At 38.4% G+C, this 26,268-nt stretch overlaps 1 pseudogene; it reads right to left on the bottom strand.

The window, feature by feature from the left end:
- Positions 1-25,966, bottom strand: LOC134357201 (meprin A subunit alpha-like; annotated as a pseudogene).
- Between the last annotated feature and the right edge of the window lie 302 nt (positions 25,967-26,268).

Here is a 26,268-nt window from a genome sequence, read left to right as displayed (position 1 = left end):
TCATGAAGATTTTTTTGGCTTAAATGAAGCCAAATATGCAATGATGCTTTTCTTATTGGCAACTTCGCTTCTTTCAGCCATTTCACTTTCACTCTGACTTCCCCACTCTTCATCTGTATCGTGTATCATTGAAACCATCTTACTCTGTTCTGCAAACAAAAGGGAATTTTTAACAATGTATATTTAAAATGAATAATTAGTTCTAATTATTTTGGGACTTTTTCAATGTTTATTACTGTTAGGAAGTGCCACTTAGAGGATTTGTGAATATAATTTCCATCAAGCTGAATGTTTCACATCTGATTTTGCAAGAAGTTCAAAGGTCCACATACTTTTCACAATTACACTTGCTCTATAATGTACAGACACACTAATCCAGTAGGTGCTGATGTGTGCATTTCTGTACAGAAGTATGACCTGGCCCATTAGGCTAGTTCCGTAATATTATTTCCTTGATAATGAAATCTTTCTATTTTGCTCATCTGCCATTGACTTTCAAAGATTAATCCAATCCTTTTATGGTTGGCTGAAGAAGATCAAAACCACGAGAAAATCTGCAGGTACTGGAAAATCAAGGCAAAACACACAAAATGTTGGAGGAACTCAGCAGGTCAGCATCCATGGAAATGAATAAACTGTCGACATTTCAGGCCGAGACTCTTCTTCAGGACCTTTTGACTTTTTCTTCATTTCCATAGATGTTACCTGACCTGCTGAGTTCCTCCAGTATTTTGTGTTTTCACTGAAGAAGATGTAAACTTCAATCATCCCAAACATGAGATTCAAAATTATTTAATGTCATTTCCTCTACACAAGTGTAAGGAGAATGAAGTAATTGTTAGTCACACACAGAAAATGCTGGAGGAACTCAGCAGGCCAAACAACATCTAATGGAAAAACTACAGTTGATATTTTAGACCGAGACCTTGCAGAAGGACTGGAAAAAAAAAGATGTGGAGTAGATTTAAAAGGTGGGGGTTGGGGGAGAGATAAATACAAGGTGATAGGTGAGACCGGAAGGGGGAGGGATGAAGTAAAGAGCTGGGAAGCTGGAAAGAGATGCAGGGCTGGAGAAAGGGGTATCTTATAGGAGAGGACAGAAGGCCATGGAAGAAAGAAAATGGGGAGGAGCACCAGAGGGAGGCAATGGGCAGACAGGAAGATAAGGTGAGAGAGGGAAAAGAGATGGGGAATGAAGAAGTATGGGGTGTGGGGGCATTAACAGAACTTCGAGAAATCAATGTCCCTGCCTTTAGGTTGGAGGCTATCCAGAGGGATATAAGGTGTTGTTCCTCCAACCTGAGTGTGGTCTCATTGTGACAATAGAGGAGGCCATGGATTGACATATTGGAATGGGAATGGGAAGTAAAATTAAAATGTGTGGCTCAGGGAGATCCTGCTTCTTCAGCCAGATGGTGTGCAGGTGCTCAGTGAAGTGATCTCCCAATCTATGTCAGGTCTCACCGATATACAGGAGGCCACACCAGGAGCACCGGACACAGTATATGACACCCAACAGTCTGACAGGTGAAGGACTGTTTGGGCCCCTGATTAGTATTGAAGGTGTAGGGACCTCACCTGGAAGGACTGTTTGGGGCCCTGAATAGTACTGAAGTATTAGTATTGAAGGTGTAGGGACAGGTGTAGCAATTGTTCCGCTTGCAGTGGGGAGAGACGAATAGACAAGGGAGTCACATGGAGACTGATCCTGCAGAAAGTAGAAAGTGGGGGGGAGGGAAAGATGTGTTTGGTGGAGAGATCTCATTGGAGATGGTGGACATTCTGGAGAATTATTTGCTGGACACAGAGGCTGGTGGTGTGAAAGGTGAGGACAAGAGGAACCCTATTCCTGGTAGGGTGGCGACAGGCTGGGGTGAGAGCTGACGTGCATGAAATGGAAGAGATGCAGTTGAGGGCAGCATTGATGGTGGAGAAAGGGTAACTCCTTTCTTTGAAACAGGAGGACATTTTCTTCATTCTAGAATGAAAAGCCTCATCCTGAGAACAGATACGGTGGAGATGGAGGAATTGAGAGAAGGGAATGGCGTTTTTACAAGTAAAGGGTGGGAGGAAATATAGCCCAGATATCTGTGAGAGTCCTTGGGTTTATAATAGACTTCAGCAGATAAGCCGTCTCCAGAGGTAGATACAGTGAGATCCAGAAAGGGGAGGAAGGTGTTGGAAATGCACCAGGTAAATTTGAGAGCAAGGTGGAAGTTGGAGGCAAAGTTGATGAAGTCAACGAATTCCACACGGGTGCAGGAAGCAGCGCCAATGCAGTCATCAATGTAGCGTAGGAAAAGTGGGGAACAGACACGTATGTAGGCTTGAAACATAGCTGACAAAATAGCAGGCATAGCTGCGACCCATGATTGATTGATTGATTTCTATATTCTCATGTATTGCATTGTAATGCCACTGCTATGTTAACAATTTTTACGATTCTGCCTCTGAACCTGTCGTTAATCATATTGGTGACTGTCCAATGTGACGGAAATAGATTTTTTTAATATATACCATTGGCACGTGACCAAGTGGTTAAGGCATTGGTCTAGTGATCTGAAGGTCGCTAGTTCGAGCCTCAGCTGAAGCAGCGTGTTGTGCCCTTGAGCAAGGCACTTAACCACACATTGCCTGCGATGACACCAGTGCCAAGCTGTATCGGACCCTAGTTCCCTTCCCTTGGACAGCATCGGTGGCGTGGAGAGGGGATACTTGCAGCATAGGCAACTGCCGGTCTTCCATACACCTTTGCCCAGGCCTGCATCCTGGAAAGCTTCCAAGGCGCAAATCCATGGTCTCATGAGACTAATGGATGCCTATAGATATATACCATTATCAGCTATTGAAAGTACTTTGTGATAAATCGTGTCAGTGCCTCTGGGTGGCAATCATTTAGCTCTGAAGGTTTAGATTTCTTTGGTACAGGGATGATGGCGGCTGATTTGAAGCACGTGGAGACAGCAGCCCAGATGAATGAAGTGTTGAAGATGTCCACAAGATTATCAATTAGCTGGTGTGCACACTCCTTGAATACTCGGCCTGGAATGTTGTCTGTCTTAAATAGACCGTAAATAAAATATTTTTATAAATACTTTTAGATTTAAATATAATACTTTAAGCAACTACTTACACTTCAAGAAACTTAAATTTTACTTGGAAGAACACTTAAATAGCTTTGCATGGCCTGCACAATAACACCCACCAAAACCATAATCCCACCTCAAGATTCAAGATTCAAATTTATTTATCACATGCACATACATCAAAAATACACAGTGAAAGGTGTCATTTGTGTTAACAACCATCATACACAAGGGTCTGGTAGGCAGCCTGCAAGAGTCACCACAACATTCTGGCATCAACATAGCATGCCCCCAATGCTCAGCAGGACAACACAGAACTCAACAGGAAACAAAACAGCAAAAACAGTGAAACAAGCCCCATTCCTGTCTCCCACCCATACACGTACACACATGCACAGTCTTTCATCCACAGCACAGGCCAGCTTCAGCTTCCAGCCTCCAGTGAACTTGGGCTCGAACTCACAGACATTGGGCCCCCAACTTCCTCAGTGTACTCACAGAGATCTGCAGATTCCGGCTCTGGCCAATGGGCCTCACCTTCTGGTCTTCCATTGCAACCTTTGGGCCCCAGTCCTTCACATTGAGCCCAGGATCTATTAGTCACCAAATTGTAGCTCTCGAGCTCTGCACTGGCTGATGGCGGGAACACAAAAGCTGGACCTTGAGCTCCTTTCTCACCCATTCGCAAACACAGGTTGTCATTAGACCTTGTTCCTCCAGCCTGCATGGAATTCCAACTCCTGATCCCTCCAACAACTCACTAACTCCTGATCCTCCAACAACTCACTAACTGCAGATCCCTCCAACAACTCACTAACTCCTGATCCCTCTGACAACTCACTAACTCTGAATCCCTCCAACAGTTCAGTAACTCTGAATCCCTCCAACAACTCATTAACTCCGGATCCCTCTGACAACTCACTAATCCCGAATCCCTCTGAGAATTCACTAACTCCAGATCCCTCCGACAACTCACTAACTCCGAATCCTGCAACAACTCACTAACTCCTGATCCCTCCAACAACTCACTAACTCCTGATCCCTCTGACAACTCACTAACTCCGAATCCCTCCAACAGTTCAGTAACTCTGAATCCCTCCAACAACTCATTAACTCCGGATCCCTCCGACAACTGACTAACTCCGAATCCCTCCAACAACTCACTAACTCCGAATCCCTCCAAGAACTCACTAACTCCGAATCCCTCTGACAGCTCACTAACCCCGAATCCCACCAACAACTCACTATCTCCTAATCCCTCCGACAACTGTCTATCTCCTGATCCCTCTGACAGCTCACTAGCTCCAAATCCCTCCAACAATTCACCATAGAATAGTACTGCACAGTACAGGCCCTTCAGCCACCATTGTTGTGCTGACCCGCAAACTCTGCGTCCCATATAAACCCCACCCTCAATTCCCCCATATACCTGTCTGGTAGTGTTACATGTTCAAGGAGATCTGTGTTTTTATTTTTGTGAGAATGATGTAATGGTCTTTTGGAGGTCACCTGATGTGATTTTCCTGCCGATGTGAGGTCACGTGGTGACATGTGACCCATGACTATATAAGGGTCCACCCAGGTGATGCAGTGGGTTTTTGAGTTTGTAGATTTCCTGGTAGAACGTGCTGTGTTTCCATTTCTGTTGCGTGTTTGTTTTTATGACGCAGTTTCATTTTTAAAGCGGTTGTGCGTTTTGTTGCGAGATTCCATATTATTGGACTGGATATTTTTGCTGGATGTGTTGATTTACCCAATTCCAACAATAGAAGGGAGGGTGAAGAGTTTATCAAAGTACAGGATCGAAAGATTGAGAGGAGTTGGCATCATTTGGCAGTTTAATAAAGGATCCACCTTATTGAGGCTTCATTGGAGAGTAGCAACCTGCATCGGAGATAACTCTTGCCAAAAAGAGAAAGGAGTTCATGCGGAAAGGTGCTCTCTCTCTCTCTAGAGGAATTTAAGGTCAGTTGATTTAAACAGTTTATTTTCGGCATCGTGAATCCTGTGGACAGAACCAGCAGGAAAGTTGCGTCTGTGAAGAAATCCTTCTCCAGAGAAGTCTCTCCCAATTGAAGGTGTAAATCTGTTGGGTTTTTGAAGTTATCGCTTTAAGAACTATATCTGACTGTATGGCTTTAAGATCTGTTTTTGCATTTAACGCTTTAAGACCGCTTTAAGAGCTTTAAGAGTGGCGAGTTGGTGAACGGTTGCATATCTGTTAACTGCCGCTCAAAGTTTTTGTTTGTTTTTTTTTTCCTTATCGTTCATCCATGTTCAATGAATATTTGGTTGTTTTTTTATAACCTGTCTCCATTGATATTCATTGTTGCCGGTTACGTAACATAAACTGTGGGGGCTCATCCGTGATATGTTCGGATTTTGAGTTTAAGTGCTCGTAATTGTCATTTTGATTTGGAAGAGGGAAATACCGGATTTTTTTTTTTGGTTTGATTGGTGTGTGTGTTGTATTCGGCAACAATGGATATTGATGGGTTTTTGAAGACGCCTGACTCGAGATCTTAGAGAATGTGAGGAAACCTGAGGTATTGGAGATTGCTAGGAGGTTGGATATTAAAGGAATCATGAGGAATTCCACCAGGGCTTTCATACATAGAAAACTCGCTGAACATTATATTACTTTGAATTTATCTGATGAGGAGGTGTTAGATAAGTTTTCAATGAGTAATCTGGAAATGCAGTCACATCTTCAACAAATAAAGTTAAAGCAATTAGAAGCTGATTTGGAAAAGAGTCGGTTAGAAGCTGTAAATAAACAGAAGGAATTTGAGGCTATGGAGGCTATTAAATTAAGGGAATTTAAAGAAAGAGAAGCTGATAAGCAGAGGAAATTCGAGCTCGAGATACAGAAATTAAGATCCAGGAGTCAGTCTTCTGGTTCTATGAAACAGTTTATTGCTAGTCGTGAGGTTGTTTGGGCTCCTCCATTTAATGAAGCTGATGTAGAAACATATTTGCAACATTTCGAAATAGTTGCTCTGAGTTTAAAGTGGCCGGAAGACCAATGGCCAGTGATGTTAAAAAGTGTAATTAAAGGCAAGGCACAACAAGTTTATACAGCTTTAAATGCTGAGCAAGCACTGGATTGTGATATTGTTAAGCAGCAATTATTAAAGGCATACGAGATGGTTCCGGAAGCGTATAGAGAAAGATTTAGAAGTTTGAAGTGTTATGTACTCCGTAACTGGGTTGCCAAACCAGCAGAAATGGAACACTCGTCGGAGTCTGGATTACTAGGAACTAATAAATTTTTATTAAAGAAACAAATAATACAGTGCTCTAATCGTAAGGATATAAATGTAACAGGTTAACAGTGATAATACACACCTATACACAGAACTAGGGTAATAGGAATCAACCAAGCTCTATTGCAGTCTGGGGGTAAAATGATCAGTCTGACAGTGATGCAGAGTTTATTTCAGCTAGTGCAGTTCGCAGTAATCGCTGTTGTACTGTTGGAGAGAGAGAGTGGGGGGGATGCAATTTGGTTCAGGCAGACCTTTGATGTCTTCACAGTTGGTTTCGGGCAGACCTTTTTTGATGTCTTCTATCCTGCTGTGGTCAGCAATTGTGACCCCTCCGTTCCGGATACGATCATTCTTCTGCAGTGAACCCAGCACCCAGGCAAGGGTGGACACACACACCAGGTTCCCACCGATCATACCTTTACACCCTGTGAGCCTATGGTCGGTCCACAAATACCGGACCTCCAAACTCCCACCACTTGTGGGGGCACACCGCTCTTTCTAGAGTCTCGTTGTCTTGTGGTCTCGTGGTGTCCTGTGCCTTAGCAAACCTGCTCTTTTTATCCCCCTGCTGGGGTATCACCTGTCCATCAAACTTCAAACAGTTCAGGTTCAAAGCAACCGGTCTGTCAATATTCTGAATTGTATTTCTTTTCCGTTAATCCTTCTCACCTCTCTTATTAGCATTTTGAATGTTTCTCCATTGTCTCTCTTATCTCTCTCATTAGCATCATTTGTCCCATAGCTTGGTTTGGCGTCACAGAAGAAATCGGTGGAAAAATCTTATGTGGAATTTGCCAATGAGAAATCTGTGTGTTTTGAGAGATGGGTTTCCTCTAAAAATGTGAATGGGGCGTATAATAAATTAAAAGAGCTGAATTTGCAGGAAGAATTTAAAAGAAGCATTCCTGTTGAAGTGAGAACATACTTAAGTGAACGGAACACTTCTACATTGCAGGAGATTGCTAAATTGGCTGATGAGTATGTTTTAATTCACAAGAATAAATTTTCTCCAGGTATAATTTTTAAAAGGGAAAACAGCACAGAGAGTCAAGGTAAGTCAGAAATTAAATCTGAAGTTAGTGAGAAAAGTAAGGATGAAGGGAGACATGTGAAGGAAAGACATTTTGGTATTATTTGTAATTATTGTAAGAAACCTGGACATGTAATAGCTAATTGCTTCCAACTGAAATGGTAAGAGAAAGAAATGGTCCCAGATGTTTGTGTGCAGCATATTGGAAAACCTGTAAACCCACAGGGTTTAGAAAATATTAATGAAGATGTGTCAGAGTCTGACCAAGTTCAGTAGAGATATGAAGCCTTTATAACAGAAGGATTTCTATCCTTGAAAGAGGGATCCAATTCAGTACCAATAAGGATACTTAGAGATACTGGAGTTTCGCAATTACTTATATTAGACAGTGTGCTAAGGTTTAGTGATGAGTCTGACATTGCTGAGGTAAAGTATATAAGAGGAGTTGGGAGTGCCCTTATGCCAGTACATTTACATAGAGTAAATTTAAGGTCAGGGTTAGTTACAGGGGTTGTTACTGTAGGACTACAATCCAGTTTACCTGTGAATGATGTTTCTCTTTTGTTAGGGAATGATTTAGCAGGTGGACAAGTTTTTCCTGAGGCACATTTGACAATAAATTCAAATTCTGAGGAACCACAGAAGAATTCTAACACAGGTTCTTCCTGTGTTGTAACAAGAGCTATGGCTAAAAATACTGATGTAAAGGGTGAGGTTGTTACCCATGACAGTTCAAATCAAGATTTGAATTTTGAGGATGTATCAGAAACTTCCTTGCCCACATTATTTGATCAGGAATTTGATGGTAAGTCTGATCAGGAAGATTTGTCTTTATCTCAAAAGGAGATGATAGCAGAGCAGGGTAGAGATCCTGAAATAGTTAAATTAAAAGAACAAGCTCTTCCATATAGTGAGATTGAAAAAGTACCAGTTGGATATTATTTTGAAAAGAAGTTATTAATGAGAAAGTGGAGATCGCCTACAATTGCTGCTAGTGAGGAATGGGAAGTTAATCATCAGCTGGTAGTTCCTAAAATTTACAGACATGATATATTATTCCTTTGGGTGGTCATTTAGGGGTAATCTATGAATAAAGTTCCTAAATATTTTTATTGGCCTCGTTTAAGACAAGATATGGCAACATTTTGTAGAACGTATTACATGTATCAAATTGTTGGTAAACCTAATCAGGTTACTCCAGTGGCCCCACTGCAACCAATTCCTGTATTTGGTGAGCCATTATCAAAAATCATTGTAGACTGTGTAGGTCCTTTGCCAAACACTAAAACTGGACATCAATATTTATTAACTATTATGTGCACAGCGTCTTGGTTTCCAGAGGCAGTACCTCTTAGGAATTTAACAGCTAAAACTGTGACAAAGGCTCTTATAAAATTATTTACTTCTTTTGTGTTGCCTAAGGAAATACAATCAGATCAAGGTAGTAATTTTATGACTGGGTTGTTTTAGCAGATAGTTTATAAACTGGGAGCAAAACAGATTATTTCCTCAGCCTATCATCCAGAATCACAAGGAGCCTTGGAGAGATTTCATTCTGCACTAAAAGCTATGATTAGGACATATTGTGTGGAAAATGAAAAGGAAGGGATGAAGGTATACATTTACTACTTTTTGCAGTAAGCGAGGCAGTGCAGGAATCATTAGGTTTTAGTCCTATTGAACTTGTGTTTGGACGTAGAGTTCGAGGACCTTTGGCTTTGTTGAAGGAACAGTGGATTAATAAAGAAGTACACACTAGTTTGCTAGATTATGTTTTGAAATTTAAAGACAGATTGTATAAAGCTTGTAGCTTGGCCAAGGAAAATTTAAAGTTGGCTCAAGAGAAGATGAAGATGTGGTATGATAAGGAAGCTAGGATGAGGTCATTTAAGCATAGAGATAAGGTGTTGGTTCTTTTCCCAGTGCAAACGAACCCATTACACGCTAAATTCCATGGTCCTTATGAGATTAAATCTAAAGTAAATAATGTAGATTATGTGGTAAAAACCCCAGATCAGAGGAAGACAACACAACTGTGTCATATAAATATGATGAAACCGTATTATGAGAGAGAAGTTGCTACTATGACTGTTGTGATCAATAATGAGTCTGATCTTGATGAGTACTTAATAGAGGATTCATCTGAAACTCATTTTAAACCTAACATTATTTCCGCCAGGTTACCAAATTCAGAAATTCTGGAAAATATTGATGAAAAATTAGCTCATTTACAGCCAGAGCAGAGAGAGCAGATGAAACTGTTAATTTTTGAATATAGAGATTTATTTCCAGACGTCACTAGAAGAACCACCGTAGCTACGCATGATGTAGATGTGGGAGATGCAAAACCCATAAAACAACATCCATATCGAATGAACAGGGAAAAATGTGAACTGGCTGAACAAGAAATTAAGTATATGTTAGAGAATGATATTATTAGACATTCTAATTCGAATTGTAGTTTACCATGTGTTATGTTACCTAAGCCAGACCATAGTATTAGGTTTTATACGGATTACAGAAAGGTGAATTCTGTGACAAAAACTGATACGTATCCAATCACTGGGGTAGATGATTGTGTGGACAAAGTTGGACAGGTCAAATTCCTTACAAAAATTGATTTGTTAAAAGGTTATTGGTGTGTTCCATTGACAGATAGAGGTAGAGAGATTTCAGCATTTGTAACCCCATCTGGGTTATATGAATAGAATGCTTTTCCATTTGGGATGAAGAATGCACCAGGTACTTTTCAGAGGATGTTTAATGGTGTGATTCAGGGATTAAAAGATACAGATTGAAGATTGAAGATTTGGTTACGGGGAATAATACATGGAAAGCACATATTACGACAGTGGAGAAATTATTTGAGAGACTTTCAAAAGCTGTCTTAACTATTAACTTAACTAAAAGTGAATTTGGGCATGCCACGGTGACAGTTAAGGAAAAGGGTTAAGGAAATTAGACTCCAATTTAATACTACAGTCTAATGTTACAGAAGTACAATATTTTGATCTCTCATATTAAGGGTAAAGACAATGTGATCACAGATTGTCTAGATGTTAAAGATACAATGAAAATTTGTTTTTTTGGAGTGGTATTTTAACATTTGTAAGACTCCTACTGTACATTAGTTTGTAAAGGGCTGAAAGATAAGATTGTATATATTGTGTATTTTGTAAATTTTATACCTTTGAATTTTTTTGTATAAATTGTTAAAATTTTGTTCTTCAAGAGACCAAATTTTTTTTTGGACTGGGGTGTTACATGCTCAAGGAGATCTGTGTTTTTTTTTTGTGAGAATGATGTAATGGTCTTTTGGAGGTCAACTGATGTGATTTTCCTGCCGATGTGAGATCACGTGATGACATGTGACCCATGACTATATAAGGGTCGACCCAGGTGACGCAATGGGTTTTTTAGTTTGTAGATTTCCAGGTAGAACGTGCTGTGTTTCTGTTTCTGTTGCGTGTTTGTTTTTATAATGCAGTTTCATTTTTAAAACAGTTGTGTGGTTTGCTGCGAGATTCCATATTATTGGACTGGAAATTTTTGCAAGATGTGTTGATTTACCCAATTCCAACAGTGGAAGAGAGAGTGAAGAATTTATCGAAGTACAGGATCAAAGGATCGAGAGAAGTCGGCATCGTTTGGCAGTTTAATAAAGTTTACCCTATTGAGGCTTCATTGGAGGAGTAGCTACCTGCATCCAAGATAACTCTTGCCAAAAAGAGCAAGGAGTTCATGCAAAAAGGTGCTCTCTCTCTCCAAAGGAATTTAAGGTCAGTTGATTTAAATTGTTTATTTTCGGCATCGTGAATCGTGTGGACAGAACCAGCAGGAAAGTTCCGTCTGTAAAGAAATCCTTCTCCAGAGAAGTCTCTCCCAATTGAACGTATAAATCTGTTGGACTTCCGAAGTTATCTCTTTAAGAACTATATCTGACTGTATGGCTTTAAGAGCTGTTTTCGCATTTAGTGCTTTCAGAACCTGAGCTGAGTGGCGAGTTGGTGAACGGCTGCATATCTGTTAACTTCCGCTTAAAGTTTTCGTTTGTTTTTTTTTATCATTTATCCGTGTTCAATAAATGTTTGTTTTTTTTTTAAATAAACTGTCTCAATTGATATTCATTGTTGCCAGTTACGTAACAGTGGTCTCTTAAATTTCACTAGTATATCTGCCTCAGGCAGTGCATTCCACGCACCAACAACTCTGAGTAAAAATCCCTCCTCTAATATCCCCCTTGAACTTCCCACCTCTTACCTTAAAGCCATGTCCTCTTCTATTGAGCAGTGGTGCCCTGGGGAAGAGGCTCTGGGTATCCACTCTATCTACTCCTCTTAATATCTTGTATACCTCTATCATGTCTCCTCTTATCCTCCTTCTGTCCAAAGAGTAAAGCCCTAGCTCCCCTAATCTCTGATCATAATCCATACCCTCTAAACCAGGCAGCATCCTGGTAAATCTCCTCTGTACCCTTTCCCATGTTTCCACATCCCTCCTTCCTTCCTATAATGAGGTGACCAGAACTGGACACAGTACTCTAAGTGTGGCCTAACCAGAGTTTTATAGAGCTGCATCATTACATCGCGACTCTTAAACTCTATCCCTCGTCTTATGAATGCTAACACCCCATAAGCTTTCTTAATTACCCAGCCTACCTGTGAGGCAACTTTCAGGGATCTGTGGACATGTACCCCCAGATCCCTCTGCTCCTCCACACTACCAAGTATCCTGCCTTTTACTTTGTACTCTGCCTTGGAGTTTGTCCTTCCGAAGTGTACCACCTCACACTTCTCTGGGTTGAACTCCATCTGCCACTTCTCAGCCCACTTCTGCATCCTATCAATGTCCCTCCGCAATCTTCGACAATCTTCTACACTACTCAACAAAGCCTTCTCATGCTACCTTCTTAAGCTCCTTTCTTGCTACCCTATATTCCTCAATAGACCCATCTGATCCTTGCTTCCTGAACCTCATGTATGCTACCTTATTCCACCTGACTAGGTTTTCCACCTCACTTGTCACCCATGGTTCCTTCACCCTGCCATTCTTTATCTTCCTCACCGAGATAAATTTATCCCTAACATCCTTATTTATCAATTGCTCTGCCTCCCAGATTATCCTAAATTCATCCAACTCCAGTTCCAGCTCCTAAATGTGGTCTTTCAGGAGGTGTGGTTGGCTGCATTTCCCGCAGGTGTAGTCATCAAGGAGACCATCAGATTCAATGATTTCCCACATTATACAGGAGGAAAGTTCTACTGCCATCCTGCCTGTTCTGCTCTCTGGGCAACCAAGACCGATCAGTAATAACGAAAGGAAGAACCTACCTTTCTTATCTTTCTTTGGCCTCAGCCTCTTCTCAATTAAGCCTCTTGAGTCAAAGCCTCGAGGTTCCCATTCTGACTCTCGCCCCCACACTGATGATGGCCTCTCCAACAATGGCTGCTCCACTTGCCTTCTGCTGCCGCTGATGCCTCTGACATCGAAGTCAACAAAGTCTAAATCAAGTTCATCTGGCCATTCTCAGGAATTCAACTCTAATCCTTTCCAGTATCCTAGTGAATAGACAATTTATTGCTTCTGGATGCAATAGCTTTTCCTGATACTTTCTGCCAATAATTAGACATGATTCTGGATATAATTTCTGCTTCTCTCTCCATCTGCACTTCTTATCCATTTTCCTTCCTCATGCCTGTGTCATTGTTCCTTCATGCTGCTCCTCCTTTTTAATAATTCTTCTTCTCCTAGCCTTGCATCCCTTTGTCACCTCATTTTCTCCATGATCCTTTTTGTTCCTCTCCCGCTTTCCTTACTATTTCATCTATTCACTTCATTGAGACTAATTGTATTTTATCTTTCAACTGGATTATTGTGCTTGGTATTGATGCCAAGGTTGCATCAACTATATTTTTTTCGTTTTGTTTTCATATTCTTTCTATTTTTTTATTACCGAAGAAAAAAACAAGACAAAAGAAAAGCACATCTACAAAAACCACGAGCTTAACAAAATCTGTTTAAATATTGAGCAGCAAAAGGGAGAAAAATATAAAGGCAAAAGTAAGCATACACAGCAGAGGTGCACCACACCAAAAAACCTCAGTCCTCACCCTGTAAGAAAGTCCAATTCAGGGCCCCGTATCCTTTCAAAGATGTCCCCTCTGTCCTCATTACATAGTCTCTGTCTCTCCAATTGTAAAGTATTTGCCAGTTCTCTCAGCCACAGATCGTACTTAGGCACAGAGTCCATTTTCCACACTTGCAGGATTAACTTCTTAGCAATCACCGTTCCAAACAAAACAGCCTTTTTTTCATACTTATTGGCTGAAGATAGGGAGCTGGTTGCTCCAAGGATGGCTATGAGCAGGTCTGGTTCCCACCGCTTCCCAAAAGCCTCAGAGATACAGTGAAAAATACTTTTCCAGTATGCATAAAGCTTACAACATGACCACAATGAATGTGACAAGTTACTGTCCACAGATTTACATCTATTACAAACTGGTGAAACATCAGGGTAGAAACTGTGCAACTTTTCTTTGGAATAATGAAGTCTATGTATTGTTTTAAACTGTATAAGTCTGTGTCTGACATTGACCGAACAAACATGTATATCTTAAAACACTCATCCCAGACCTCCTCTGTCAGTTCAATACAGACTAGTTACTTTTGAAGAATATTCGAATTTACTTACTAAGGACATTTTTTAAAATCCATTATTAAGAAAATGAAGCCATATAAACATTAATACAATGTTAAAGTATAATAAAATTCCAAAAGATATCAATACCAAAAAGAAAATACTACAAACAATGTAATTTAAACATAAGAAACCAAGATAACATAATAGTATACTAAATTTTATATATATCAATGGAAAAAAAGAAAAAAAAAACCCCAAAAAAAAACCCACCGTGCAGCTAACTAAAAGCAAGGCAAAGCAATGGGCTAACTTGAATCCAAACAGAGTTAAACTTAAAATCACGTCCTCAATCCCGACCTCCATTAAAAACAGTGAAAAAAAAACAAGAAGGGTAAATATTACATTAAATGAATATATCGAATAAAAGGTCCCCAAATCTGTTCAAATTTAAATGAAGAATCATAAAGGTTACTTCTAATTTTCTCCAAATTCAAACATAAAATCGTCTGAGAAAACCAAAAAAAGGTAGTTGGAGCATTAAGCTCTTTCCAATGTTGTAAAATACATCTTTTCGCCATTAAAGTAAGAAATGCAATCATTCTACGGGCTGAAGGGGAAAGATTACTAGAAATTTTAGGTAGTCCAAAGATAGAAGTAATAGGGTGAGGAGAGATATCCATATTTAATACCTTAGAAATAATATTGAAAATATCTCTCCAAAATGTTTCCAAAGTAGGGCAAGACCAAAACATATGAGTTAAAGAGGCTATCTGCCCCGAACATCTATCACAGAAAGGATTAATATAATCTATTCTCATAAAGCATATTCCCCAATCCAGGTAACATCCTTGTAAAGCTCCTCTGAACCCCTTCAATAATTTCCACATCCTTCCTGTAGAGAGCTGACCAGAACTGAGCACAGTACTCCAAGTGGGGTCTGATCGGGGTCCTATAAAGCTGCAACATTCCCTCTTCGTTCCTAAACTCAATCCCACAATTGATGAAGGCCAACACACCGTATGCCTTCTTAACCACAGAGTCAACCTGCGCAACAGCTTTGAGTGTCTTATGGACTCGGACCCCAATATCCTTCTGATCCTCCACGCTGCCAAGAGTCTTACTATTAGCACTACATTCTGCCATCATATTTGACCTACCAAAATGAGCCACCCCACACTCATCTGGGTTGAACTCAATCTGCCACTCTCAGCCCAGTTTTTCGTCCTAACGATGTCCCACTATCACGTCTTGCAGCCCTCCACACTATCCACAGCACCCCCAACCTTTGTGTCAAACTTATTGGAAGCTATGGCAACAGGTACAGGTCATATTCTTCCTAATTTCCATTCAGGCTCCTGGATTGAACAACTTGTTAGATGAGGAATGTGTGATGGCTCTGGGCCTGTAGTCACTAGAATTTTGAAGAATGAGACATAACCACATTGAAACCTATCAAATAGTGAAAGGCCATGGTGAGTGGATGTGGAGAGGATATTTCCTGTGGTGGACGAGTCTAAGACCAGAGGACACAGCCTCAAAATAGAGGAGCATCCATTTAGAATTGAGATGAGGAGGAATTTCTTTAGCCAGAGAGAGGTGAATCTGTGGAATTCATTGCCATAGGCAGCTGTGGAAGCCAAATCTTTATGTATATTTCAGGCAGAGGTTGATAGATTTGTGATTGGTCAGGACATGAAGGTATATTGGGGCGGGGGAGGCGGAAGTCTGGGGCTGAGGGAGAAAATGGATGAGCCAAGATGAAATGGTGGAGCAGACTCATTCGGTCAAATGGCCTAATTCTGCTCCTATATCTTATGGTCTTGTGGTCTTATTACCGCTTTGCATCATTTATTACAAGGTCCAAAACTTTTCTTATCAGCAGGAAAGCCATCCATCGTAAATAGAATTCTAAGTCACAATGCTGTAGAATTCTCTGTTCTTTGATTTCAATTCTTATTGGACATATTTCGATAAAAATAGTTAAAAACGCAGCACCTCAGAACTGTTATCGTTTTTTTTGTACAACAAAACAATTCTTAAGTTCTCTTGGGGCACTAGATGAAGTAAGTTGCATTTTGGCTTTGCTCCATTCATTTTTCAATCTTTTTACCACACCTTTACTACCTATATTAAAGTGTTTGTAACACTCTAATATGCTTGAACTTTGATGTTTAATCACTGGAATGGATACCAGAGGGAAAAAGGCATCAGCCGAAGGCAAGGAAGCAGGTAATGGAAATGGAAGGAGAGAGGGTAATTTTAAACAGCCTAAACTGTCTCAACTCACTTTGGAAGCTATGTTGAAGCTCCTGGATGATAAATTCGATAAAAGATTTTCTACTTTGGAAGTATTGTTAAAGGAGATTGAAGGTAGACTGGGAGCACTTAAGCGGGAGAGTGAAAAACAACAGCGGCAAATTTCTGAACTCGATGAAGCTGGTAGACAGAGATATCGTAGATTGGATTTGTTGGAAAAGAAATTAACTTCGATCACTCAAACACTGGAACAGTAAAAAGTCAAGATTATTGACCTGGAAAGTAGCAGTCAAAGACAGAATTTGTGAGTAATAGGACACCGTGAAGACATTGAGAGTGGTGACCTTACTAAATTCCTTTCTCAATTTTTAATGAACGTGTTCGGCTCTGAACGTGTTCAGCTCTGATCAATTTTTTTTTCTACTCCTCCTATACTTGATCATGTTCAGCAGGCTTTAAGAGCAAAGCCTCCTAAAGAGTTGAAGCCTTGACCTGTTTACTCCGATTCCATTATCTGCATAGCAAGGAGCATTTAATTCGAATTTCCCATCGGAAAGGGGTTATTGAACACGGAGACCTCAACTTTTGTCTGGTTGAGGACTACAGTCCTGAGGTAATGCAAGAAAGAGCGCTTTTTAAACTGGTGATGTCAGAGCTCTATCAAAGAAAGTTCCAACCAGCTCTGCTATTTCCAGCTCACCTAAGGGTTGTTCTGCCTGATAAATCACGTAAATGGTTTATATCCATGGACGAAACTCATCAGTTCCTTGAGGATCAATGTTCAATCTCAGCAGTCTAATAAATTTACTGTTTCTTCATATCTCTACTCATTTGGTTTCTAAGTTAATAACCAGTTCATTGAACTGGACAATCAAAGTTTGAAGGATCTTGCCCTTGGTTTGATAATACTCGTACTTTGTTTTGAAGTATGAATGTTTATCATGCTTTTCTGTTAATGTTCCTTTTTTCGCCCTTTATTATTTTATTTTATTTTTTCAATTGTTCTTTTTTTAAAATAATTGAGAATCTGATTTAGTGATTGATGTTTTTTTTTTCCTGAAAAAGTAATAAGATTGTATTCTGTTTCACTTTCTAAGATCTCGCCTTTCAAAATGTTTTGCAAACAGCTGCTCTTTTTAACATTTATTTGGTGTTTTTTATGGCATTCTTTTCTCAATGTTTTGAGTGTGGGTTGTATTTTGCATTCTTTTCAATTTTGGAGATTTGCCTTCAAGAGAGATGGGGGTAGGGGAGTTTCTAGATAGCTTTCTGGCTGTCTATTGGCCAATTTTCGGGCTTTTGTGGATGGGAAGTGGGGCTATTTTTAGTTTAGTTTTTTTCATCTGGGCTGATCTGAAACTACAAATATGTCTGAATTGTCATAACTGCCGATTCTCCTTTAAACCTTTTTCTATCTTCCTGATTTATGAGTTTCCAATGCATTAAAGTTAATCCTTCACATACCATATGGCTTATTCAAGTAAAATGGATAATATTATTAACTTTGTTTCATGGAACATTAATGGTTTGAATCATCTGATTAAACAGAAGTAGATTTTTAAAGTTTTTCATAGATGAATGCTCAGATTATCTTTGCCCAGGAAACTCATGTGAGGAAGGAGGATAATCGGTGGTTTTTTAGGTCTTGGAAAGTCAAACAATTTCACTCCAACTCACAGGATAAGGTGAAAGGAGTCTCTACTTTCATAGATTCCTCAATTTCATTTGTTCACTATGAAACAAGTTCACACCTGAATGGTAGATTTTTGTTAATTACTGGTTTACTTTATAACCAAAAAGTTGTTCAGGTTAATATCTATGCATCAAATACCGACTATCCTGAATTCTTTAAGCATTTATTTGCATCTCTTCCTAATTTAAATGAATATACGTTGATAATGGGCAGAGATTTTAACTGTTGCCTGAATCCCTCAATGGACAGATCTGCGCCCAATCAGGTACTTCCAAACAAATCCACTATTTTTGTTAATTCCTTTTTAGTTGACTCCAGAATTTTAGAAATTTGGAAGTTTTTAAATCTTAACGATAAAGGGTTCTCATTATTTTCTCATGTGTATCATAATTACTCTAGAATTGATTACTTTTTTATGCACGCTCCGTTAGTTTTGTCTGTTACTGCCTGTGAGTACGATTCAATGGCCGTCTCTGATCCTGCAGCCTTGAAGCTATCAATCAAATTAACTGATGTAACTTTCAGTGCTCAACAATGGCGGTTCAGTTCTACTCTGCTTCAGCACTTAAACTTCGTTAACTTTATTAAAGAACAGATTACCTTTCTCTTTTCAACTAACTTCACGGAAGAAATTTCCAGCAGGATATTATGGAATACTTTTAAAGTATATATCAGTGGACAAATTATTTCATATTCTGCTGGATTGAAAAATTAATTAATAATGAAATATGTACATTGGTTGATTATGATTAAAGAAATTGATAAAAAATATTCTGCTGCTCCTAATCTTGAGCTTTATAAAAAGACAGTTGAACTTCAGATGCAACACAGTTTATTAATAACATTCCCGACTGAAAATCAATTACTTAAAACTAAGAGTCAATTTTATATACATGCTGATAAATCAGGTAAATTACTGGCCAACCAACTGAAAGCTGCTTCGGCTAAACGTCAGATTATTAACGTTCGTAAACAGGATGGTATTTTGATGGTTGACCAAGACGAAATTAATCAATCTTTTCAGGAGTTCTATACCACTTTATACCAATCAGAATTTCCTGATGATTCTGCCATAATGCATGAATTTTTAAGGAAATTGAATATTCCAAAATTACCATTTAATGAATGTTTAACACTAGATGCATCCATTACGGAAGAAGTAAAGAAAGCAATTTCTTCCATTAATTCTGGTAGAGCACCCGGTCTGGATGGGTATAAAGTAGAATTTTAAAAATCTCTTTCAAATCTACTTTCTCCTTGGTTATGTAGAATCTTTAAGGATGCCTTATTTGTAGGAAAATTATCACAATCCTTTTCTGAAGCATCAATTTCTTGAATTCCTAAAAAGATAAAGGCCCCACTGAATGTGTATCATATAGATCTATATCCTTGTTGAATGTGGACTCCAGAATCTTTTCCAAAATATTAGCAATTAGATTGGAAAATGTGTTGCCACAAATTGTCTCTGACGACCAGACAGGATTTATTAAAAATTGTTATTTGTATATTAATGTTAGGAGGTTAATGAACATTGTATATACTTCTTCATCTAAAACTCTAGAATGTATTATTTTGCTTGACACCGAGAAGGCGTTTGATAGAGTTGAATGGGAATATTTATTTAATATGCTTGAGAAATTTAATTTTAGCCCAAAATTCATATCTTGGATTAAATTGATATATCATACACCTTTGGTTTCTGTACTTAGTAATAATCAGAGATCCCCCTTTTTTAGGCTTTGTCGAGGTACTAGACAGGGCTGTCCTTTAAACCCTTTACTACTTGATATTGCCTTGGAGTCCTTGGCAATCGCTCTTCGTGATTCACCCAATATATTTGGCATTATTTGTGGGAATGGGATGCATATGGTATCACTAGATACAGATGACCTGTTACTATATATCCCGAACCCAGAGAAATCCATCCCTGCAGTAATATCATTCTTTGCTCAGTTTAGTAGTTTTTCTGGTTATAAATTGAATCTTAATAAGAGTGAGCATTTCCCATTAAATATGCAAGTTCCAATATATAGACAATCACCATTTAGACTGGCTACTGATTATTTTACTTATTTGGGTGTTAAAATTACTCAGAAGCATAAGGATCAATTTAAACTTTTTACACTTAATTTTTCATGTTAAACAACTGCTTACTAAATGGTCCTCATTGTCCCTATCATTGATTAGTCGAATTCATGCTACTAAGATGATTATTTTACCTAAATTTCTGTATCTATTTCAGGCGGTACCAATCTTCATCTCCAAATCATTTTTTGATATTATTGATTTAAAATTTCTTCATATATATGGCAGAATAAAAATCCTACATTAAGTCAGAAATATTTACAGAAATCAAAAAAGGATGGCGGTTTGGCATTGCCGAACCTTATTGGGCCTTATCTATTATTGGGCAATTAATATTCGATATCTAACGTTCTGGACAGAAGATTTGGATGAAATTCAATGTCCACGATGGGTGAACCTCGAGTGCGACTCTGTACAGGGGTTCTCATTGGCTTCTATTTTAGGGGCTTCGCTCCCTTTGCACTTATTAAACTGAATAAACAAATGATTAATCCAATAACTAAACAAACAATACGAATATGATTTCTATTTCAGAAATTTTTTGGATTGAATAAATTTACCCTATCAAGTCCTATTATATGCATTTTTTTCTTCCAACCATCCAGAACTGATCAAGCTTTTCTTTCATGGAAGACAAAGGGAAAACATGTTTTCGTGACTTATTTATGGATAATTGTCTCATGTCTTTTGAACAGTCATCTAATAAATATAATTTGCATTAATATCACATTTTTTTCAGATATTTACAGATTAGAAAGTATTTAAATGTTATTTTACCTACTTTTCCGATACCACATCAAACTGAAATTACAGAAAAAATTTAGCTTTAAACCCTTATCAGAATGAGTTTAATAGCAATTGTTTAGGCCAATCTGAAATGTTACAACTGAGATTTCTTTAGTCAAGTTTATTTGAGGTTATGCAAACAAGGCAGGTAAATGTTGATCAGATCCAGATCAGCCATGATCTTTCCCCATGACAGAACAGGCGTAAGGATCGGAATGGTGGATTAGGTGATCATGGGAAATTGAAAGAACTTGATGGTTCACACTCACCTCTGCATTTTCCACTTATAGTATGATCTTCATTTCCAGGACTGCTCTTCACATGAACCCAGTCGGTAGCATCCTGTTCTCCCTGGATCATGCCACAGATGTTAAGAAACTCAAATGCACATTGGTCCAACAGTGTGAGAGTGGCATCTGAGATAAAGGTTTATGTGAAAATCAAAATTAATCAATATCCCTGAAGAGGACCATAGTCATCAAGATTAATAATTGAAAACTGAACTTACTGCATTTATACCATTGATTTAACCTCAGCAGATCAAGAGCACTGAAGTCTAATCGCTGTCCAATAATGTCATTAAACGCTGGTATCTTTGCAGTGATGGTTGGCACACTATTGTTTTTGTTGTAGGACAATGGTGGATAATGCATCAGAGAATCATAATCATATGGAGTGTTGTGGTCAGTAATCATGTCATTGCCATACACTTCAAAATCAATCTCAGAACCTGAATATAAGTACAACATTGACATTCAGCAGCAGTTAAGGGTAATTTATTTTCAAAATTAGATTAAATATCAAATTTATTTAATTAGAATTACAGATTTTATACCAATAACCAGGCAATCCTATTATTCTTTTGCAACTTAGAAGTATTAAAGTATCATTTGAAAGAAATTACAAACACCTGATGTATAAATTGATACTGAAGGATGTCATTTGTCCCATTGGCTCCCAGTATAGTTATCCCAATAGTCCCATCTCCTCTCTATTTCCCTGATACTTATTCCCCATACACATGCTCATCATTTGTCCTTTGATTCTTTTTGCCTCCACCCTACACTCAGAAGTCATTGGAATGAGCTAATTACTTTACCAGCAAGTTTTTACCATGTGGGAGGACGCCCATGTGTTCATGGAGAAATCATGCAAACTCTACACAGACAGCATCGCAGGACAGGGTCAAGCCCAGATCCTTTCAGATCTGTGTCAGTATGCTCAACTAAACCAATATACCTATGAGATTGTTAACTTGAAACCTTACCAGGCTGAATTTCATTCCACCAAATACTAACGTAGTCATCACGGTCTGTTCTTGAGTGCTCGTGGTAAAATCCTAGTGCATGCAGAATTTCATGCTCAATAACAGGTTTTCTGTCACACCATGTACCAATGGACAAATCTTGGCCATTGTGGTTATTACCAATAAAAGACCAGCACCTGTTCAATGAAGACAGTATTTTGACAATTACATAAAAAGAAGAAAAAATATAGTTGTTTAGAATCCAGTAGATACGCTTGAAATATTGTCATTTTAGCAACGTACAGGACATATTTCCATACTTCCATGACATAGCCGAGGAGGAGTCATGTTGGTGCTAAAATGTGACTCCTTTGTGTTCATCTATGAAAACAGCTCAATTTCTACCTTTGATGTCTCTCCTTTTCCCTTTCAGGGTGGCTGGGGTTCTATTAAAGACCCTGACCTGAAGTTACACTCAGACCTCGGTTCTTTGCTGTGGTGGGAACTGCTCCCAGGAGCTCACAACCGGCCGCTTTTCGATACCTCACCGACGCGGCCCAGAAAACGAGCACGCTTTCAAGGTTGTGAGGTTTTGCAGCCCTGAGGATGGGCTGATTCTAAGCCAGTGCCACTGACTCAAATGTCGCAGGAAAGAATGAAGCATCAGGAACACAGTTCAGCTGTCGGAAACTGTGTACTCAGCGAGTGGAGGGTGCTGATGTTTATTTTTGTAGAGTTGGGTAGGGGTGGGGGAGGATAATTGCCTTGCTGCTGCTTGTGCGTGGGAGGGGAATGGGGGTGGCTTTGGGGTTCTAACTTTTTAACTGCCATTCATTCTTTGGGGTTCCCTTCTGTCTTTGTGGATGTCTGCAAAGAAAAAGAATTTCAAGAATTTCAGAGATTTCATTTCTGATAGTAAATGGAATTATTGAACTGCAATGCTGTTATTAAAATACCATCAGATCTTTGGTGGTGTTGTTGTGATGTCAATCATAAATAGTATGCACGCCAAGTTCATGATTAAAATAAGCTGCAGGAATATGCAAGGATTCTTTCCAGGTACCTGCAGACAGCCACAAACTCAGCTATAGCTCAAATATTTAATTCGACTGTCAATGTACACTGCACAATATTAAAAAGACGAGCCTCCAACCATCTCCAAGGGTAGCTTGAAATGGAGTGCAGAGATCTTCTTCCTGATCCTGGTGTAGGCAAATCAAGTTACGAACCACGCTATACCTTACGTTATGGAAAAGATGAGCAGGACAGGGAGAGTAAAGGGAAGGGCTGGGACATGGTGTAGGCCAGGTGAGACTGAATGTGATTAGTAGTGGTTGTGTTTCAGATCTTTCCTATTTCTCTCTCAGTCTCTCTTCTCTTTTTTTTCAACTTAAAACATAATTTCTTTCTAACATTTCCCAGAGATTTTCTGAAGATTAATTTAGTTTTTGTCTCTACATTTAGAGAAGATTTTTAAAAGTATATTGCTGTCTCTTTTGAACAATATCAACAATATTTCTTCTTTGTACATCATGCTTAATGACCAAGGCCCATCAATATATGGAGAGGGATAGGAAGAAAGATAACTCACATATCTACCATCAATTAATCATAGAGAATTAAATACAGATTTTAGGTTTAAATAGTTGCGAAGAGAAGTTCAGAGTGATCAGATGAGGACTCTTTTAAAGAGAGATAGAGATGAATATGCAGAAGATAAATTTGGGAAAATTAAGAAACTTAGAATCTTTGTTGCAGTCTATATATAAAAAATAATTATAAAAACTAATAGTTTTATACATACCCATTTAACTTTTTAAAAGATAGGAAAGATTTCTCTCTCCTTTATATGGTTTAAAATCAATGCACGACTTTAAGCGAAACTGCTCAAACACATCCAAGATGATGCCCTTGGCATTTAACTCTGAAAATCAGAACTTAAGCAATTCATTTCAAGTATTTTTACACAATAAACCAACGCTAGGTAAGTATAACAAATGAAGGAGTTTGACCATAAATCTCTTCACTTGTAATGGTCAAAAGCTACTTAAAAGATGATTTAAAATGATACCCAAATACCGCTACTTCATGCTTATGAGATGATGAGAATGAATTTTCCTGTAAATTCTCAGTGTAGATGCCACTATGTCTTTCAACTCCTGAGCATATGCTTACTGACATGTTTCTGTTGTGCTCTCTGAATGGGCTCTGCATGGAGCCCAGCCACTGAGTAGAAACTTGCTCAGAGTCCCTAGGAATCATGTTCCAGGAAACAATTAATTTGAGCAACACACACAAAAAATGCTGGTGAATGCAACAGGCCAGGCAGCATCTATAGGAAGAGGTACAGTCAATGTTTCAGGCCGAGACCCTTCATCAGGAGTCCTGACGTCAACTGTACTTCTTCCTGTAGATGCTACCTGGCCTGCTGCATTCACCAGCATTTTGTGTGTGCGTTGCTTGAATTTCCAGCATCTGCAGATTTCCTCGTGTTTGCAAACTATTAATTAGAGTATTTTTTGTGCTTCTGTTAGACAAAGAAGTAACAATATCTTAATTTGATTTTTTTATTATTGTTTACGTTTATTTTCATGTTTTCAACTATTTAAAATGTTTTGAAGAATCAACTTTGTTTTCTGTTCAAACATCATTCAGAATTTTGGCAAGATTGACCCCTCTTCTGCAAAATAATATGGAGAAATTTCAGATATGCACATTATGCATTCATCTTTTGCTGTCCCATGATTTAACTTTAGGAAAGCATATACAGTTAATGAAGCGAAATGATCATCCTCTGGGCTACAACATGGCACGAGAAATTGCCTATCATTCTGCGTCAAAAATGATACGGCTTTGATTTATTTTACAATGAACAACAACAGTGAATAAATTTGCCAATCAACACAAAAGTGAAAAAGTGCTCTGTTCATTTAGCAATATTTCACTTCTGAATTCTGATTGCTTATCTTCAATAAGTCCCTAAAGTTGTCAATGTAAACATTTCAAATTGCCCTGTTTGGACAAGATTGACACTCTCCTGCAAAATACCATTGAGAAATTTCAAATGTGCACATTAAACATTCATATAATATTAGATGCTTAAATCAGGACATTAATAATGAGTGTGAAGACCTCCATATTATCAATAATTTATAAATAAAATTTTACCAAGACTATCTGTTAGAATGTATGGAATTGGGAATGTCCATCTCTTTGTTGGGTCTATATCAGCATTCCGTTCTCGCTGAAACAAAGTAAGGAAATCAATATTCCATGAAAGATGACAGCATGGTACAACAAATGAATCTATTATGAATCAACATAATGCATATCATACTTACAACTATTGCAATGTCTCCCTGAATCAAAAACCTTTGGGATTCTATCAGAAAGGTAATCGGAAAAACATATTATAAGAAATTCTACATGTTGTTCAAAGATGTTGTGAGAATTTTCAATAATCCAGAGAAATTTAGAAGGATCTACCAGTAAATTTAAGAGACTTAACTTTCAAGATAGTAGAGAATGCATTCTTTGTTCTAAGTCTTATAAATTACCTGCATTTATTTGTGGGATATCCTCTTTTAAATTGCTAACATCCACTTCATAATCTAATTAATGAAGAATTAGAAATGAATGCATTAAACATTAAGAAAGATATTGTGTGAAAGGCTTTTAAAACAAGTAACAGAGAAAAGCAACACTTACAATTTTCAAAAGGACCCTTTCTGATCTGGAAAAAAAATATTTGATTTTAAATGGTAAAAGTATAATCAAAATAATTTTCAAATGAACATAGTGCATCTTACCACCAAAGTTTCACAATATGCCAACAAAACTACTAAAGAAAAGGAATACAATGCGGATGAGTGCATTCTTGTTCCAGTCAGCAAATGCAATGGCTGTCGATATATGGACACACTAACATTCAGTTTTCACTATCTTCACATTTATAGCATGTTTGGGACATAAATCTACACCACGGGGAAGATGAGTGCAATAGTCCAACATCCTTTCTTCTAATAACAGCTTCTTGGTACAAGAATGTTACTGTATTCCTAGCCTTGCGTTTTTTTGGTAAGTTATTTAGACAATTCAGAAAGATAGTGAATAATTCACTTAAACTTAATTACTATCTCTCCAAAGAAAGTCTGCTGATGCAGGCTTAAATATTGTT

Source organism: Mobula hypostoma, chromosome 2 (genome assembly GCF_963921235.1).
Source record: "Mobula hypostoma chromosome 2, sMobHyp1.1, whole genome shotgun sequence".
In the NCBI taxonomy this organism is placed as follows: domain Eukaryota; kingdom Metazoa; phylum Chordata; class Chondrichthyes; order Myliobatiformes; family Myliobatidae; genus Mobula; species Mobula hypostoma.
The sequence above is the reverse complement of the archived record's forward strand: the minus strand, read 5'-3'. Positions and strand labels throughout refer to the sequence as shown.